The sequence below is a fragment of the Eschrichtius robustus genome, chromosome 2, assembly GCF_028021215.1.
Source record: "Eschrichtius robustus isolate mEscRob2 chromosome 2, mEscRob2.pri, whole genome shotgun sequence".
NCBI classification, from domain to species: domain Eukaryota; kingdom Metazoa; phylum Chordata; class Mammalia; order Artiodactyla; family Eschrichtiidae; genus Eschrichtius; species Eschrichtius robustus.
In genome coordinates, this window is record NC_090825.1 from 36,410,516 (window position 1) to 36,427,435 (window position 16,920).

The following is a 16,920-nucleotide window of genomic DNA, read 5'->3' on the forward strand; positions in this document are numbered from 1 at the left end:
TTTTTATTTTAAAAATTTCCAAACGTACACAAAAGCTGAAAGAACAGTGCAATTAATATCCATACATCCTTTATGTAAATACAGTGTTGTATGCTGCCACAGATACTTTAATTCTCTCTCCCTCTTTTTTTTTTTTGAATTTTATTTTATTTTTTATACAGCAGGTTCTTATTAGTTATCTATTTTATACATATTAGTGTATATATGTCAATCCCAATCTCCCAGTTTATCCCACCCCCTCCAACGCTTTCCCCCCTTGGTGTCCATACATTTGTTCTCTACATCTGTGTCTCTATTTCTACCTTGCAAGCCGGTTCATCTGTACCATTTTTCTAGGTTCCACATATATGTGTTAATATATGATATTTGTTTCTTTGACTTCACTCTGTATGACAGTCTCTAGGTCCATCCATGTCTTATAATTGTGTAATCTTAATTTTACATCTTATTCAAACTTAAAATTACTATGTAAGTTGTTTAGAATTTTCACCCATGCTGTGGTCACTTGGAAAAGTCACAAACTAGAAAGACTTTTGAAGCTGCAGAGTAAAGAGACATCAGGCTCCCATTTTACAGAGGTAAATGTAGTGACACCCAATGAGGAAGCTTGTGTGGTGAGGATGGTTCTGTACCTGTTCTGCTGCTGTGAAGAGTATGTCCACTCCTTTTCCACCTTCCTCATTTTGCCATGGTGATAGAGGAGGAAATGAGCTTAGTTGTTTTTTTCCTAAATGTCAGTATCCTTTTTCCATCTTTGACTTAATTTACCTCTTTGGGTGAGCTTATGCTAAGAAGGGGCAGAAGAGTAAACACTTACTTACACAGCTGAGCTGTGTGCATTGGCAGACAGCTATTCTTTTATCTGAGAATTCTAGATAAGGAATGCAGGACTTCCGACTTCCCCAGTCTGCTCTAGACACTCATTCTTTTCTTCACTAAACTATAAGCAAGAAAATTTTCTTCATTTTCTCACTTAACCAAACTTTCTCCCCTCAGGGTATTTGAATAACCCAGAAGTAAATTCAGTCAAAAACATGACGGAGTTTAAGATAGTTAGCTGTTCTAGTTTTGAAAATTCCTGATGCAAATACTTGTAAAAAATTGGAAAATTTTGATCTCAACACTTTTCCCATCATTTTCAAGGATGCAGTAAATTAGAATTAGTTAACTATATAAGTTTCTAATTCATTTTCATGTTGTACTTTTATTTTATAGACTTTTAACTTCAGGACAAGTTTTAAGAGATTGTTTATTTTTTCTTAAAGGCCATATCTGGAATTAGGTAAGCTGCCACTTGGTTAGTATTTCCCGAAGTGTGTTCTATAGAACATTATTTCTGTGAGATATTATAGGTGTTAGGAGGAAAATTATGGTCAAATAATTTTAGGAAACTCTGGAGTAAACAAATTTGATCAGATTTCTTTTTGGAAGAATTCTTAGCAACTTTAATATGTTAATTTATCTTGTAATTTTAAGAATAAGATGCAAGATGCAGAGTTTCTAGCATTTGTTTTTATTAAGGCAATTTTTTTAAGAGCAGTTTTATGCTCATAGCAAGATTGAGGGGAAGGTATGGAGATTTCTCATATACTCCCTGTTTCCCACAAAATACACAGCGTTTCCTATTATCAACCTCCCCCACCAGAGTGGTACGTTTGTTACAGTTGACGAACCTGCATTGACACATTATAAACACCTGAAAGTCCATAGCTTACATTACGGTTACATTATGGTTTACATATGGTTGTATATTGTATGGGTTTGGAAAAATGTATAATGATATGTATCCATCATTATGGTACCATATAGAGTACTTTTCACTGCTCTAAAAGTCCTCTATGCTCTACCTATTCATCTCTCCCCTACAACCCCTAGCAACCACTGATCTTTTTACTGTTTCCGTGGTTTTGCCTCTTTCAGAATGTCATATAGTTGGAATCATGTTTTTTTATCCACTCTGACAATCTCTGTCTTTCAACAGGTGCATTTAGACCATTGATCTGTAAGTTGATTATTGATATAGTTGGATTAATATTTACCAGATTTGTTACTATTTTCTATTTGTTCCCCTTGTTCTATTTTTGCCTTCCATTCTTTTTCTGTCTTGTGGTTTTAATTGAACATTTTATATGATTCCATTTTCTCTCCTTTCTTACATATCAGTTATACCTTTTTTTTTTTTAAACTTTAATTGTTGCCCTAGTTTGCAATATAAAATTCCAACATCCCTGCTATGTCTGGTTCTGACGCTTGCTCTCTCTCTTCAGGTTGTGATTTTGCCTGTCGCTATGCCTTGTGATTTTTCTTGATTGTCAGACAGGATGTGTCAGGTGAAAGGAACTGCTGTAAATAGGCCTTCAGTAATGTGATAGAGAGTTTGAGAGGAGGGCAAGTGTTCTATAGCCCTATGATTAGGTCTGTCTTTTAGTGAGCCTATGCCTCTGAAATGTGAAATTTACAAGCGATTCTCAGTTTTTTTCTCCTCCCTTGGGTGAGACAGGATGGCGGAATGGGTGGTGGTGGGCGTTTTTCTTCTCCCACTTAGAAGGCTAGTGGAAGCTGGAGTCGGGTATTTCCCTTCTCTTAGGTCGTTTAGGCTCTGATAATACCCCAGCTGTGGTTAATCCTGGCTCTGGTTAACTGGTTTCCCCTGTGCGCAGGCCCTATTTAGAAGAAGAGTGCTCTCACGCAGCTCAGAAATGGTTCTTTCTCTCTTCTCCTGCTGGAAGCATAAGGGAATTTTTCTCTGTGGGGAAGTGGTCGGTCTGGAGGTGATTCTCACAATATCATGGCTGCCTTCCTACGACTGGGTCTCCCTGAAGTTCTTGACTCTCAGAATTGTCCACACTGAACCTCCAGCAATTCGTGAATTACATTTCAGATTTTTGTTCCTGTGGAGGTTTCTGCTCACGAATTTCTGCTCTGGTAAGTTGTGACTCCCCGTATTTGCTTGTCTCTCCAATACTGGGGCCAGATGGTTTGCTCTGTGTCTTCCTCTGTTTTATGAATCCAAGAAGAGTTGTTGATTTTTCAGTCTGTTTAGCTTCTTACTTGTTGTTAGGATGGAGGGTTTCCAAAGTCCTTACATGCAGAACTGGGAACATTTGTAGCACTTTTTGAAAGATAGGCATTTGCTTTTTAAAAAAAATCAAAAAAATTGGAAGTGGATACTGAGATGAAGTTAGGAGAGCAACAGATGTATTTATACCTGTGAAAGAAGAGGAGCAAAAATAGGATTGGGAAATGGGAACTCTCGGAATGTTAGGTATATCTGACAAAGTCTCCGCTAGCCCCATGGGAATTGGGGAGCAAGCCTTGCCCCTCAGCTTTTGTTTATAGTGTAAGAGTTGATAGTCTTTATTTTGCATATGGTTACCGAATTGTTTCAATACCATTTGTTGAAAAGTTCATATATAGCCATTTGGCCTTGCCGTTTGTTATGTTGATTTCAACCCTGGCTTCTGGTGGTTAAGTACCCTCACTTGGCCTTAATTGCATGAGCCCCATCATCTCCATTGCTATCAATGAGCCAAATTCTGTTGTGGCGTCTCCTATCAACTCTGATCTGTAGAGGAGAGCCACAGTAAACTTCTTAATAATGATGGTGCCCCTCTAATTGGTGTATTCCTGATGGCTTTGATGAAGTGTGCCCTCTGGGTCTTCTTGTGGCATAGAATCCTCAGGTGGGTTGTCGGGCCTTATATAATATAGACGTGGCCAATATGCCTGGTTCCCTAAGCCTTTTATTCCTTTCCTATACCATCTGCTATGGCAATTCAGGCATTTTAACCTTGCTCAGCATGAGTTATCAGTTTCTCCAGGCTCCTAGAAACAACCCTTGCTGCTAATTTACACTACCTCCTAGGGCCCTATCCAGAGCATTAAACCTATATCCTGAGAGAGTGTCCTTACATTAATTAACACTCAATGAATCCAGGCCTATGGTCCAGCCTCCTTGGTCAAGCCTCCTCAAAACCCAGTCAAAGTTATTATTTCAGTCCCTGTTAGTACATGCTGGCTAATTCTTGCATGTCTTTTTGGATATAGTCCCCTTTTCTCTCTTATCAGGTCCAGTTTGCCCAGACTGGATTATTGCTGCCACTTAATCCTATCTATTGGTGACTTGACATAAGAAGAGGTGAAGAAAGATCCTCTGTTAGTAGGGCAGGGGCTTCTGCAGGTTATTCTTACTTTGGAGAAGTGCTAAATCTTGATAGGGAGGGCTAGGTTGCCACTGCAGGTTCTGGACGTAAGAGTAGTCTAGGGAAATAAAATCTTCACAGGCTTCCACCCAGCTGCTCACATTTCATGTGTCAGGGTCCCAGGTTTTCCCAATCAGGGTCCTCATTTAGGCATAACTGTTCTAGTTCACCTGAGCATTCAATCTTCTTTCAAACTGGTAGACTCTTACTATTAAAAAATTTTTTTGTTGTTGAATTTTAGTTGATTTACAATGTTGTGTTAGTCTGGTATACAGCAAAGTTATTCAGTTACATATGTGTATATAGATGTGTATACGTGTGTATATATATTCTTTTTCGTATTCTTTTATATTATGGTTTATTGGTTTATTATAGGATATTGGGTATAGTTCCCTATGCTATCTAGTAGGACCTTGTTGTTTGTATCTGCTAATCCCAAACTCCTAATTTATCCCTCCCCCATCACCTTTCCTCTTTGGTAACCATAAGTTTGTTTTCTATCGGTAGCTCTTGCTATTAAATCCCAAGTTTGGTCCTTTAGCTTTTCCTGTTCTCCCACTTCAGGAAAGAAGGGAATAAAGGCCTTTGTAAGCTGCTAAAGAGGCCCTATGGCCTTCCCATTCTGCTTTCAATTGCTTGTTAATTGTCTTCAGCTTGTCATAATCTCTTATAGGAGTCAATGTAATTTAATAACTACCAGCCACTTCCATTGACTTTATGTGCATTCTGTCCCTATACTTTTCAAACCTCTGAATCATATCACACTGGCCAAAATGCTCTTCTTCAGAGAGTACATCTTCTCCACAAGTACAGTTTTCCAAGTTTTAGCCATTGGGCCAATGCTTCAAGATGGGCGTACCTGTGCCATGCATATCACCTGGGATGGGCCCTTATTGCTATCTGGTTAGTAAGTTTGCTATCCGGTTAGTAAGTTATCTAGTCCCAAAGCCTCATTTTACTGACTGCTTTCTTGGACCACTAACTGTCCACTATGTTACTTGGATTCTCTGAGAAACAGATGCTGAGCCAGAGTTGGGATGTAACAAGTTTATTGGGGATTAACAGCTATGAAAGGAAAAGGGAGAAAATAGCACTGGGCAGGGACAAATAGGATTACAATGCAAATTTGACAAGTCTCTCAGCCCAATGAAACCTAAAGCAAAGATTGCTAGTTTTAGAGGAGTCTTGCATTGCATATTACCAGGGGTCCTTTACCATGGTCTTGCTCAGAATTTGTCTAATGCCACCTTGAGAAGGACATGACCTGGGTGCAAAAGCTGAGGCAGACATGAAGGAGCTGACTCCCTTAGACTGGCAGCTAACTGTATTCTTTGGTGCTGGATAAAGTGTTCCTTCTTGAAAAGGAGTGTGAGTAGCACATCTCCATGCCTCTAGTAAGATGTCTTCGTGGTCTAGTGTTCTATGGGACACACTTTTATCCTGAACTCTAGGAATTCTAATTCTGCTAATTATAACAGTAAAAGCAACTTAGTAATGGAAAAGCATAATTATTGACAAATATTAGCATAATCTAGCAATATTTAGGTGCACAAGTTTAGGTACAACTAGATACTTTATCCCTACACTAAACTACTGTTTCCTATTCAAATTTCATAGCTGAAAGAAAACTGTCTCTCTCCCCCAACTTTGGAACTTAATGAGTCAAGAATCCTAGGTTTACTTGTGACTTCTGAAGATTCTCCATGTGGATGTTTTTAAATAGCGGTGTTTTTTACTCAGCTTTGTCTTTTCCTCGCTTAAATGCTGGGGTAATTCTCTGTATTTATTCCAGTACTTTCTTTTCTCTTCTGGCTTTGCAGAGAGAAATTATAATTGCTAGGTAATGATTGCGGGGGTTTGGTCATATTCCATGGTATCTCACCAGGGACCCTCCAGAGAGTGCAGGACGATGGGAATTCTCTCCCATCCCAGCTAGGAGGCTGCAGGGGAACTTCCTCCTGACCATTCATTCTTTCAGCAGACATTGCTGAACATTTTGCCTCCCTGGTTTTACTCCCCCTCCGCACTTTTAATGAAGAGCTTTTTAAACGCTAATTTATATTTAATATACAATTTCTTTAATAGAATGTTAAATTTTGCAACTTTCATTTTCTGACATAGTTACTTTTAAAGCAATTATGACCTCTTTATGGAAATAAAAGCATCTAAAAGAAATCTAATTAGCATTTAGATTTTTGGGTTTCTTTTATTAAAACTGATGATTTTTGAACCTTTGAATTAATGACATCTTTGTGACCAGAAAAGGGCTGTACAAGGAAATAGGGAGCAATTCTGGATTTGGGCGGTGATTAGAAAGAAGAATGAAAATAAATACGAATTATAACATTTTGTTTTTCTCTTTGTACATGGATGTTTTCTAAGACAATAAAAAATTATGACTTCATAGCCAAGGGCAGAGTTTGATACCAAGTTGAGAATCATAAATACAGATGGGAATTTTGAAATGGGAATTGAGAATATTAAAGGAACTCGATAGTGTGTGCATGTATGTGATAACTTCTACCTTTGAACCTGCATTTTTAGAACTTCTTATCAAAGGGCATTTATTACAGCCTTGGATTAGGTCATTGCAACTACTGTATCCTTTTGTTTTCAATAAACGTCATCCATGTCAAAACAGTTATTGTCCCACTTTTAAATTGCTTTTAAAATGATTGGGAACAAAATTATTTTTCATGAAACCCTAGTAAAAAAGCCGATATGTATATTTTTGTCTCACAGTTAAGAAAAATAAAAGATTAAGTACTGTACCAAATAATTATAGGAGAATTAGGATTAATAATAATTTCCTAGTTTCTGTTTTTCCAAATAATCATGCTGCCTTTTAGATTTCTCATTATATGTTCATTAATTTTTTCTAATTCTTGTTAAATAACTTATGCTGTTGCAGATGTGTTTAAGTACTCAACATAATTTAAAGGGTAAGATGGAAGTTATTAACTAGTGATAGCTTGCTAGAGAAATACATATTTAACTTCTGCTTTTAAAAACACCTTTTTTGACCTGTTTAGACTTTGTGTAAAAATCACAAATAAGGGTATTTAAATTTTAACCCTAACCTTAACATAACCCTTAATATGATGTTATTGAAAATGTACCTTAATTGGTTATTCTATCCCATAAGTATTGACTTTTAGGTGTATAAAACATAATTTACCTCCTATGCTTAAAGCGAGTGATCTAAATTATGGAATTCTATCTACTAGACATTAGAAAAAGGGGAAAAACTATGAGAGATTTTGGAGAATTCATAGCTTTCATTGTTATGGGAGTGTTCTATTTATCAAGGAAAACTAGCACGCTCTTCTTAGTATCCTAACAATTACCTTAATGCTGGATTTCTTAAAGCAACTGTGGAGATTGCTCTTTTTTGATGTTTTTGTGGGAACACATAATCTTCTAGGATATGAAGAAATGTAAGTGTTTTTTATCATTGCATCCCCCTTTTCAGAGATAATGAATGCCATGGTAACTTATTTTCTAGAGATCCCTCAATTAATATTTGAATAAATGGATTATTAGCTATCAATTTCTCTTTCCACATTTTTCTGGAATTTAAGGACTAAACATAGATAACTCAAACACCTCTGGTCTATAGATGTTTGTTTTTTATAGGTATAGGATAATTTCCTTATCATTTTTATTAAGAGGAAATGCAGGATTTTGGGAAGACACTGGAGGCTTCTTTTTGTTCATAGTTTTTCTATTTTGCTTTTCTTGCCAGGGTCTGTGAGGCACTTCATGAGTTGTCATTTTACCATTAAACCAGAGACCAAGGAGGTACATATTTGAAGATGTTATGTCTAAAATTTATGTGGGTGGTATGAGTATTTCTGATGCCTAATTTATAGCTGAACTTTGATGAATCACACAATCCATAGCTTTTCACCATTGGTGGCTAAGGCTGTTTTCCCTATTTAGTACTTAATAATGAATAAGACTATCACAAACAAATGTATTTGTGATGATGTTGCTGCCAAGAAGGTTTTTAATGACTACAGTGAAAGTAGTTTTTTGAAACCATTTTGTTTTTCAATAAAACACAAATGTAGTTTTGTACAAATTATCTCTGTCTAATAAAACACAAATTCAACTTTTAATTTATGAAGTGGTAATTGATAAACTTTTACTATCTCAGACATACAAAAAATAGAAAATCAAAGGTTATGAGACCCTGTAATAAACACATGGTATGTGTGATGTATGTTGAAAATTTTAAAATAAAGACTTAACTATTAATATTTTTACTTGGTGACATTTAATACTACTACATAATTTTGCTTACTGTCTTAGGTGCCAATATGTTTATTAAATTTAACTTGAACCACAACAAATATAAAACACTTTGGATTTATCTTAACTTCTCCCATCATTTAAAATGTTGTCTTATAAACCAGATTATATTGTGATTTATAATTTCTTTCTCCTCAGTATAACATTAATTGTATAATTCAATTTACATGAAATATGTTGCATTCATTCAAAAACGTTCTCTAATCTCTTTTTCTGCTTAGTAAGATCTCTAAATATTTATGAGTTTGCCCTTTAAAACAAAACAAAAAAATTTTAAAATTCAAAGCAAAACACAACAAAAGAAACAAATTAGGACAGTATTTTTTTCTTGGCAAGAGATCTTTTTGTGAATATTTAGCTTAGGACACTGTTGAAAGTTGCAACATTTTATTCTGGGGCAAGGGCTTCCCTCTTCCTTCCTCCAAAGTAATTCTGGGTGCTGGTTCTGCTGTCTGTTTATTTTTATGCAGTGATGACAGCACAACTTTATGTTGACCAATCATTGACAAAAACCATTTTTAGGTAAACAGTGACAGTTGTGCTAGCAAATCTGTTTCTGTAAATTTAATCTACAATGGCAGTTTTTCTTTGTTACTATCTTCCAAATATCCCATGTGATTTTTACTTTGTCCTGCTCCCAAAGTGTAAATTACTTTAGTTCCTGAAGTGACTGTAACCCTCTTGAGATGTGTTTATTCCATCAAATGCTAGGAGACAGGAATTCTTAGCTACTGCCACTTATCCTATCCTCCAAGCTCCCAATTCTCACCTAATTTGATATTACCAATGTCTTTTTATACATGGCATTGCAACATACTGTCCCTTTTGGGAAAAATCAATTTAATCAATATCTCTGCTGATGTGTTAGCTTTATTTTTAGCTTTTTTTATGTGTTGCATCAAGTTTAGAAATTATCTGGAGGTTTATTGACATGTTTAGTCGTGTTGGCCTTTTGAAGGTGTACATACGGAGTGCATGCCCGGCGGTAAAGAGATTTGCTAAAAGGAAAGAGCACATAAACATTTTGACTTTTACATTGTGCTTATGTAGGTTAGCATGAAAGACCAGAAACTGCAGTCATGTTGTTGACTAAGACCTGCTCTTTTAGAGTGGGGAACCTAAAATTGTTATGATGACTTAGGAGTAGTATATAGGCATTTGCCATTTATAAAAGATTTTGAACTTCATGAAGTGCTCTGCCAATAGTTATTAAGCATTAAGAAGACCCCTGTAAGCGGTATTTTAGAATAGATGGGATTTCCTCCTTTCTGAAACTCTTCGAGAATGTAAAAATGTAGACGATAGAAAGATTTTAGAAGTTTACCGTATTTTAGCTGATTGATAGTAACATTTATTTTTCATACATCATTATGTCCATTTTGAGCAGTCTCAACTCACTGGGATATAAACATGGACTTTTTTTTTCAACTCCTACTGTAGTCTCTTAACTCCCTCTGCATTTTCTGTTATGTGTTGGCTCCTTTAATGATGTCCCATTTTGATTCCGCAAAGTTTGACTTAATTTCAGGGCCTGAAGAATTGAGAACTGTCTCTTTTGGTTCAGAGCTTCCTTCCTCTTCCACTGTGTCCCACAGTCATGCTCAGTGCAAGCTACACTAGTGGCTTGGGGTGCATGTGCTTTTTCACAGTGTGTAACCTTGCCCCCGTAACCTGCCCTACGTCTTTCCTGGCTTATCCTTCTTGTGTTTGTGGAATGGGAGGAGAGGGACAGTTTTCTCCTTATGGACTTTTTCTTGGTAATACCATTTTTTTTTCTTTGGTGGGTTGTGGCTGCTCTTTGGCATTTCTATCAGGCTGCTTGTGGCTTGATGTGACTAGATGGCAGTACCTCCAGCTCCGCTAATCAGGCACTCAATCTTGAGCAGCTTCGTAGATTTCATGATCTTCAGTTACATCTTCCTACTAGCCCCCAGCTAGTGTTTCTGATTCAGGCACTGCTTTCCCCACCTTCAAAGTACCCTGTCAGGCTTCAAGACTACAAAATCTGATTTACCCACTGGGCTCCAAGGCTGGGGTGTGGATGTATGCTGGCCATCTGTCCTCTATCAGCATTGAAGGAATTACTAGTAACATTTTCCTAATAGTGTGCTGTGATGCCTGCATTATTTGACTAGGAAAAGTTATCAATCAGCACTTCACCCCTTTAATACTCTAAGATAAGGTAGGCACTAGAGAAGAGAGAATGGCTACATTAGAAAGTAATCACTTTCAAGAAAAGTACAGGAAAGGCAGTTAAGTATTCATTCTAACATATTCCTTTACTCCCTTTTGTTTTCTCCTGAAGTGATTTTTTTAAAAAAAAATTCTATTTGAGCACTGCTTCCCAGAACTTTCCCAGTTTTTGTTCTCCACCCTGTTGAATTTGGCTTTTGCCAGATCTCTAAAAGGTAGACAAGATCAGTTCTAAGAAAGTAGGGTCTATAAAAATGGCCACAGATTTTTTTTATTAGCTCTTCTAAGCCAAATTCATCTTTATATAGCTATCCAAACTTAGGTTTGCAAAGACTTATTAAGATTTGGAAAATATTACTAAATACATGTGTCAGTAGGTATTATAGATGATGTAGGACTCATGAAGGATTCAGGTGTCTTTATTTTAATGCCTTTTTTTCCCCCTGAGTAAAAACTTGAGAGATGATTGAACAGAGGAGTATTCAAGTCCACATAAATCCTATCTTACTAGAGACAACTTGTATTAACAACTCAAAATACATGGGGTTTTCTGTATGGAGGATGCATTTTTTCCCCTTTCTTATTGAGTTTTGTGGCAGGAGGGCAAAAAAATAAAAGCTGGATGACTCAACGCTAGAATTCACCAAACCCAGCTATAGAGAAAGGTTCTACCAGAGGGATCACGTAGCCCAAGGCATATCCTTGGGGCTCACTTAGCAAGGTCATGGAAGTCCAGGACTAGGAGGCTGAGCAGAAAGAATTAAAGGTGTGGTCTTAGTCCAGAAATAGGATGGGAAGGTGGCCATGGGCAGAAGTCATATGGTAGCAAGTCTGCCAGGGTGGTCTAGCCCTAGAGAAGATTTAAACAGAGTGTGAAGAGTTCAGTTTTACAGGGGGACCTGGGTAACAGGCATGCTAACTGAGGTCACCATGGAAGAGAAATGAAAGCCAAAGTCCAATGGGACAATAAGTGAGTGAAGAGCACTTGTTCTGGGCCCATACATATGCCCAGGTAAGCCTTGGCCATGACATTTCCTCTGGGTCTGGTGGACAGGTATAAAGAGACCCCAGCGGTTCAAGTCTGTGAAATGTGACCTCATTCCTAGCCTGACTGGTATGTTGGACTCCAGGTGGTAATATTATCCCCGTCCTTTTCATTATGGTCCTGAGACAAGGTTAGACCTTAAGCCTACAGATGGGCTCATGGGGAAATCTAGATGAGAGGTAGGAGGGGAGGCAGAGGGAGGAAAACAACCTGAGTTAAAAGATGAAATTCTCTCCTTAGATTTTGGTTTCAGAGAATATAATTTTGGGATAAAAATGTTCACAAATGCCTGAAGTTGACCAAGGAGGTAAAACTTTATTTGGCCTTAGGATGTAAGCTTAAATATTATTTCCTCAGGGGAAAACAACTTCAGATGAATACTCCTGGGTAACTGGAAGACCGTGGAAAGCAATAACTTAAAGCAATTACTCTGGTAGGAGTTCCTGTCATAACAATAAAGTTAGAAAAATGACATAATACATTGTTATCCAGTTATTGGTGGGCGAGGTCTGAGGTGCATGGGCTATGCAAGAGTGAGCATACATAAGTAGGATTTTCTTAGTAACCATTTTAGCTGACTTTCATTTGTTTTCATCTTTAGTTGGTCAGTTCTTGGCTATAGATTTGTTAGAAAAATTTCCCTACAATTCAGTAGTATCAATGTTCATCTGTGTTATGAGAATCACAGGCACATTTAGACTTACTCTCTCCTTGTCTGTTTCATTAAATAACTATTTAACAATTTTTTCTATTTCCTTTAATTTTGTATCTATGAGATCATGGATGTGCACTAAACTTACTATGATAATCACTATGATGTATGTAAAGCAAATCATTATGCTATACACAGTATACAGTGCTGTTTGTCAGTTATATCTCAGTAAAACTGGAAGAAAAAATATTTAGATAACATGCATTTAGAGTGTTAATCCAGTATTAGTGTTATCATTCAAAGAAAATGATGAGGAAACTAAGTTAAAACTTAGTTTCAACATGAGCAATTTTTTAAGAAAAATAGGATGATTAATTTGAGGATGGTAATAAGAATATTTTTTAGTGTGTCCTGTCTGAAGAAATGGCTTTTAGATTTATAAGTGACAAATTGTTTTACTAATAAGTGTGTTTTTTTTGGTTTTAAAGAAAAAGAACAGGTACAGTCATCAAAATATTATTTCTGCCTTTTTGAAAAAAGTATGTTTGAACTTGCCCACCATAAAAAACAAAACAAAACCTTGTAATCTACCAGATATTAACTATTTTAGGAGGTTTGCAACATCTCCAATTTCACGCCATTATTTGAAGTCTTTTCTTCCCCCTAGATCCTACTTTATTTCACAGCACTGGGCTGTGAAAACTGCTTAAAACCAACAGGTTCACTTGATTGTTTTTGTCCACCTAAATTATCATTTGGAAAACCCTCAAACCAAAAGATTTGTTAGCTAATCCCTAGTCCCTTGTGATGATGGAGTCTTTCAAGTTTTAGAACATTACGTTAAATTTTGTAAGATAAATGGAAGGCAGATGTATATGTATTTGCCATCATGTTAATTAAGAAGGACAAACTAGAATTAAGAAATTCATAGTTTTCTTAACCAATAATTGTTGTTTTCTAAATTTAAAGAATTAATTTTATGCCAACAAAATTCATGAGATCATGATGAAATATGAAATGGTGAACACCAAGGGTTAGGAAAAAGTTCCAATACATTAAGTTTGGAAGCAGAATTCTTGAATTAAAAACAAACAGAAAAGACTTTGCTCAGTGCCTGTTAGCTCACAATGCCTAATTGCTCCTTGATCTGGCTTCTGGAAGCTCTCAGGGAAGAGAAAGAACGAGGATTCAGAGATGGTGTGAGAGAGTTATGCTGAATAATGTTTGGGGTTATAGGAGATAAGTCTTACTGGGTAGAAAAAGAGTTAAGATCTGTATTTGCTGATTTTTGCTAACTTAATTCAGTACTAGGTACAAGTAAACTTCAAAGTAAGCTTTTGGGTAGCTAGAAAAATCAGCATCTCTCTTTGATTAAAAAAAAACAAAAACAAAAACTCTCATCAGACAGAACCACAATAGAGTTTTAAGATTCAACTTAGTTCACTAGAAAGCTTTTGTCTGTGATGCTTTTATTATTAACTCAAGTGCTCAATACATGTTGTTGGGTAATAATTGGAAATTGAGAAATATTAAAAAATAATAAAATGTTCAAATTGTGGTTGTTCTTTAAAGTCCTCTGCCAAATACCTTTAGATTATATTGACTAGAGTTTAGAATTTCAAGTGGCCTCTTACCGGTTTTGTTGTTGTTTTTTGTTTGCTTGCTTTTTTTTCTCTATAAAAAAATTATTTAATTTTTCCAATTATGTAATATATATTTATAGGATTCAAAATTCAGACTACAAAGTTCAGAAAACATTTACCTCTTCCTCCTGAACCTCAACCATTTCTCCTCTTCCCACAGGCAACCACTGTGTTTCCTTTGATATATTTTGTGTATGTTATATACCATATACACACACTTTTTACCCCCCCTCATTTTTAGGTGAAATTGGTAGGATTCTTCTATACTCTTATCAAGCTTAAAAAAATCTTGGAGATCTTTCCATATAAGAGCACCCTTATTAATTCTTATGGATGCATATTATTCCATTGTATAAATATATAATTTACTTGACCAGTTCCTTATTTTTGTACATTTAGATTATTTCTAAACTTTTGCTGTCACAAAACATATAGCAGCAAATAATCTGCATATCATTTTTTTCTTTCTGTGTATACCTGTGAGATGTTCTTACAAGAAAAATTTCTGGTTTAAAAGATATGTACATTATGATATAATACATATTGCCTGTAGATGTACAAATTTACACTCCTATCCACAATTTTTGAGAGTAACTATTTGTGATAGTGTCTGAACTCAGTGAGGAAATGACGTATTAATAAATAATGTTGAGAAAACTGGGAAGCTTATGAAAAAAATTGGATGTAGATCTGGACTTTGAATTGTAAGTCATTTATGTATTTGCTATTCATGGGTCTATGATCATGCAATTTTAATTATTTACATTATTTTATGTCTTAAATCTGATAGAGCTACTACCCTCTCCTTTTTCTGATTTTTCTGATTTTTCCAGATACTGTGTTTTTTTAAAAATTAAATTAACTTTAAAATCAGCTTGTCTATTCCCCCCCACAAAATGTTGATGCTTTTATTTGAATTGCATTAGATTTATCAATTAGCAGAATTTGACATTTTATATGCTTGTTCAGGTCTCCTGTGTTTTCAAGGAAATTTAATGTATACTCACGGATATCTGTATGTTCCTTAAATTTTTTAAAGCTATTTTCTGTTGCTATTATAAATATGCCTTAACTTGCATTTTTCTTTTTTCATATAAACACTATGTGTATATACTAGTTTTGTACCATACAAACTTACTAATTGCCCATATCACCTGTGGTAGTTTTTCAGCTACAGTAGTTTCAGTTTTTCAAGCCTGAATGTCTCAGGTTTTCAAGTTATCCAATGTCATCCACAATGGCAATCTTTTTAGTTGTTTCTGACTTTTTTTTTTTAAACTTGATGTTTTTCCTTTAATTCAGTCAAACAATGATGAGAGTGGATATCATTCTTATTTCTGCCTTTAGTGGGAAAACACATACTATTTCTGTATTAGATATGGTGCTGGTTTTGAGGTTGAGGTATAAAACCTTTCCATTCCTATTTTATTGATATTTAAAAAATTTAATGATGTTGAATATATCAAATGCTTTTCCAGAATCTATAATGATAAGTATATAATTTCCCCTGATATCTAATATTGAAACATCCTTACGTTCTCCTTGGCTCTGTTTTATTTAATGTGATGCAGGTTTTTGTTTCCTATTTTTAATTGACTTTTCATCAATATTTATATGAGACTAGTCTGTAGCTTTGTGTGTGTGTGTGTGTGTGTGTGTGCACATCTTTTGAGCTTTGACAGAGTTATTATTCACAATCTAATACGTTTTTCTTATTTTCTTGTGCTCTAAGTTTAAATGGCTTTGGAATTACTGGCTTTTTAAAGGCTTCATGGACTACCCCAATGAAACCATGTGGAAATTAGTTCATTGAAGTTTTCTGTATTTTTCCATTGGTAATTTGTCTATTTAGATTTACTGTGTTTTCTGGTGTCAATTATTATAAATGGTATAATATTTTTTTTCCAGAAAATCATCCATTTCATGCAGGCTTAAAAATATATTTACAACCACAAGGACATATCTCTTCACACCCATTAGGATGACTATTCTAAAACAGAAAATAAGAGTGTTGGAGAGGATATGGAGGAATTGGAACTCCATTCAATTTTGAACTGTTTCTTGATTCTCCCAATCCTCTATTCCTACCTTCTACCTAACATTATGTGCCCTTTCTCGATTGATTGATTGATTGATTGATTTTTGCCTGAGTGACTCCTATTAAATCTTTACAAGTTGGCTTAATTGTTATTCCCTTCAGGGAAATATCTGACTATCACCCATACCTGCTCTTGCTGCTTTTCTTTATTTCTCTAATACTCAAGCATTACTTGCTATCAGTGGACTTACCACCTTGCATGATAATAATTATTTTGTCACCAGAGGCTCTTCAGAGGCTAGATTCATGTTAGGTGTAACTTTTTACACCTAACTTTTAGAAAGTTCTTAATAAAATTTGTTGAAATAAACTCAGACTTTTCATTGTTTATTATCCGCTTAAACTTAGGTCAGGAATGCTCCCAAGTTATGACTACTTGTGTCAACTCCTTTCTTATCCTGTGGGTACCACCTGAGGTTGAGTACTTACTACATTTCATTTGGACTCTTCAGAGCTCCATGCTCCAGCCTTCAGTCATTCCCACAATCATACCTTCGTACCCCATTAAAAAAAAAATGCAATTCTTACTTTAAAAACCTTTGCTACCTCCCTGTATGTAATGAAATGTGAACTCTGAAGCCTCATTTCAGGACAATTCCTCATTTGACCTGAATTTTGCAGCTTTATTTCCAAAGAATTTCTCCTCATTGATTCTATATCTGCATGCAACTTGAACTATTGTTTCCTTTAATGAATCCTGAACAACCCCACACTGCCCTACATTTGTATGAACTTTTTCCTTTCCTTAGGATGCCTTTGCAGTCATCTATACT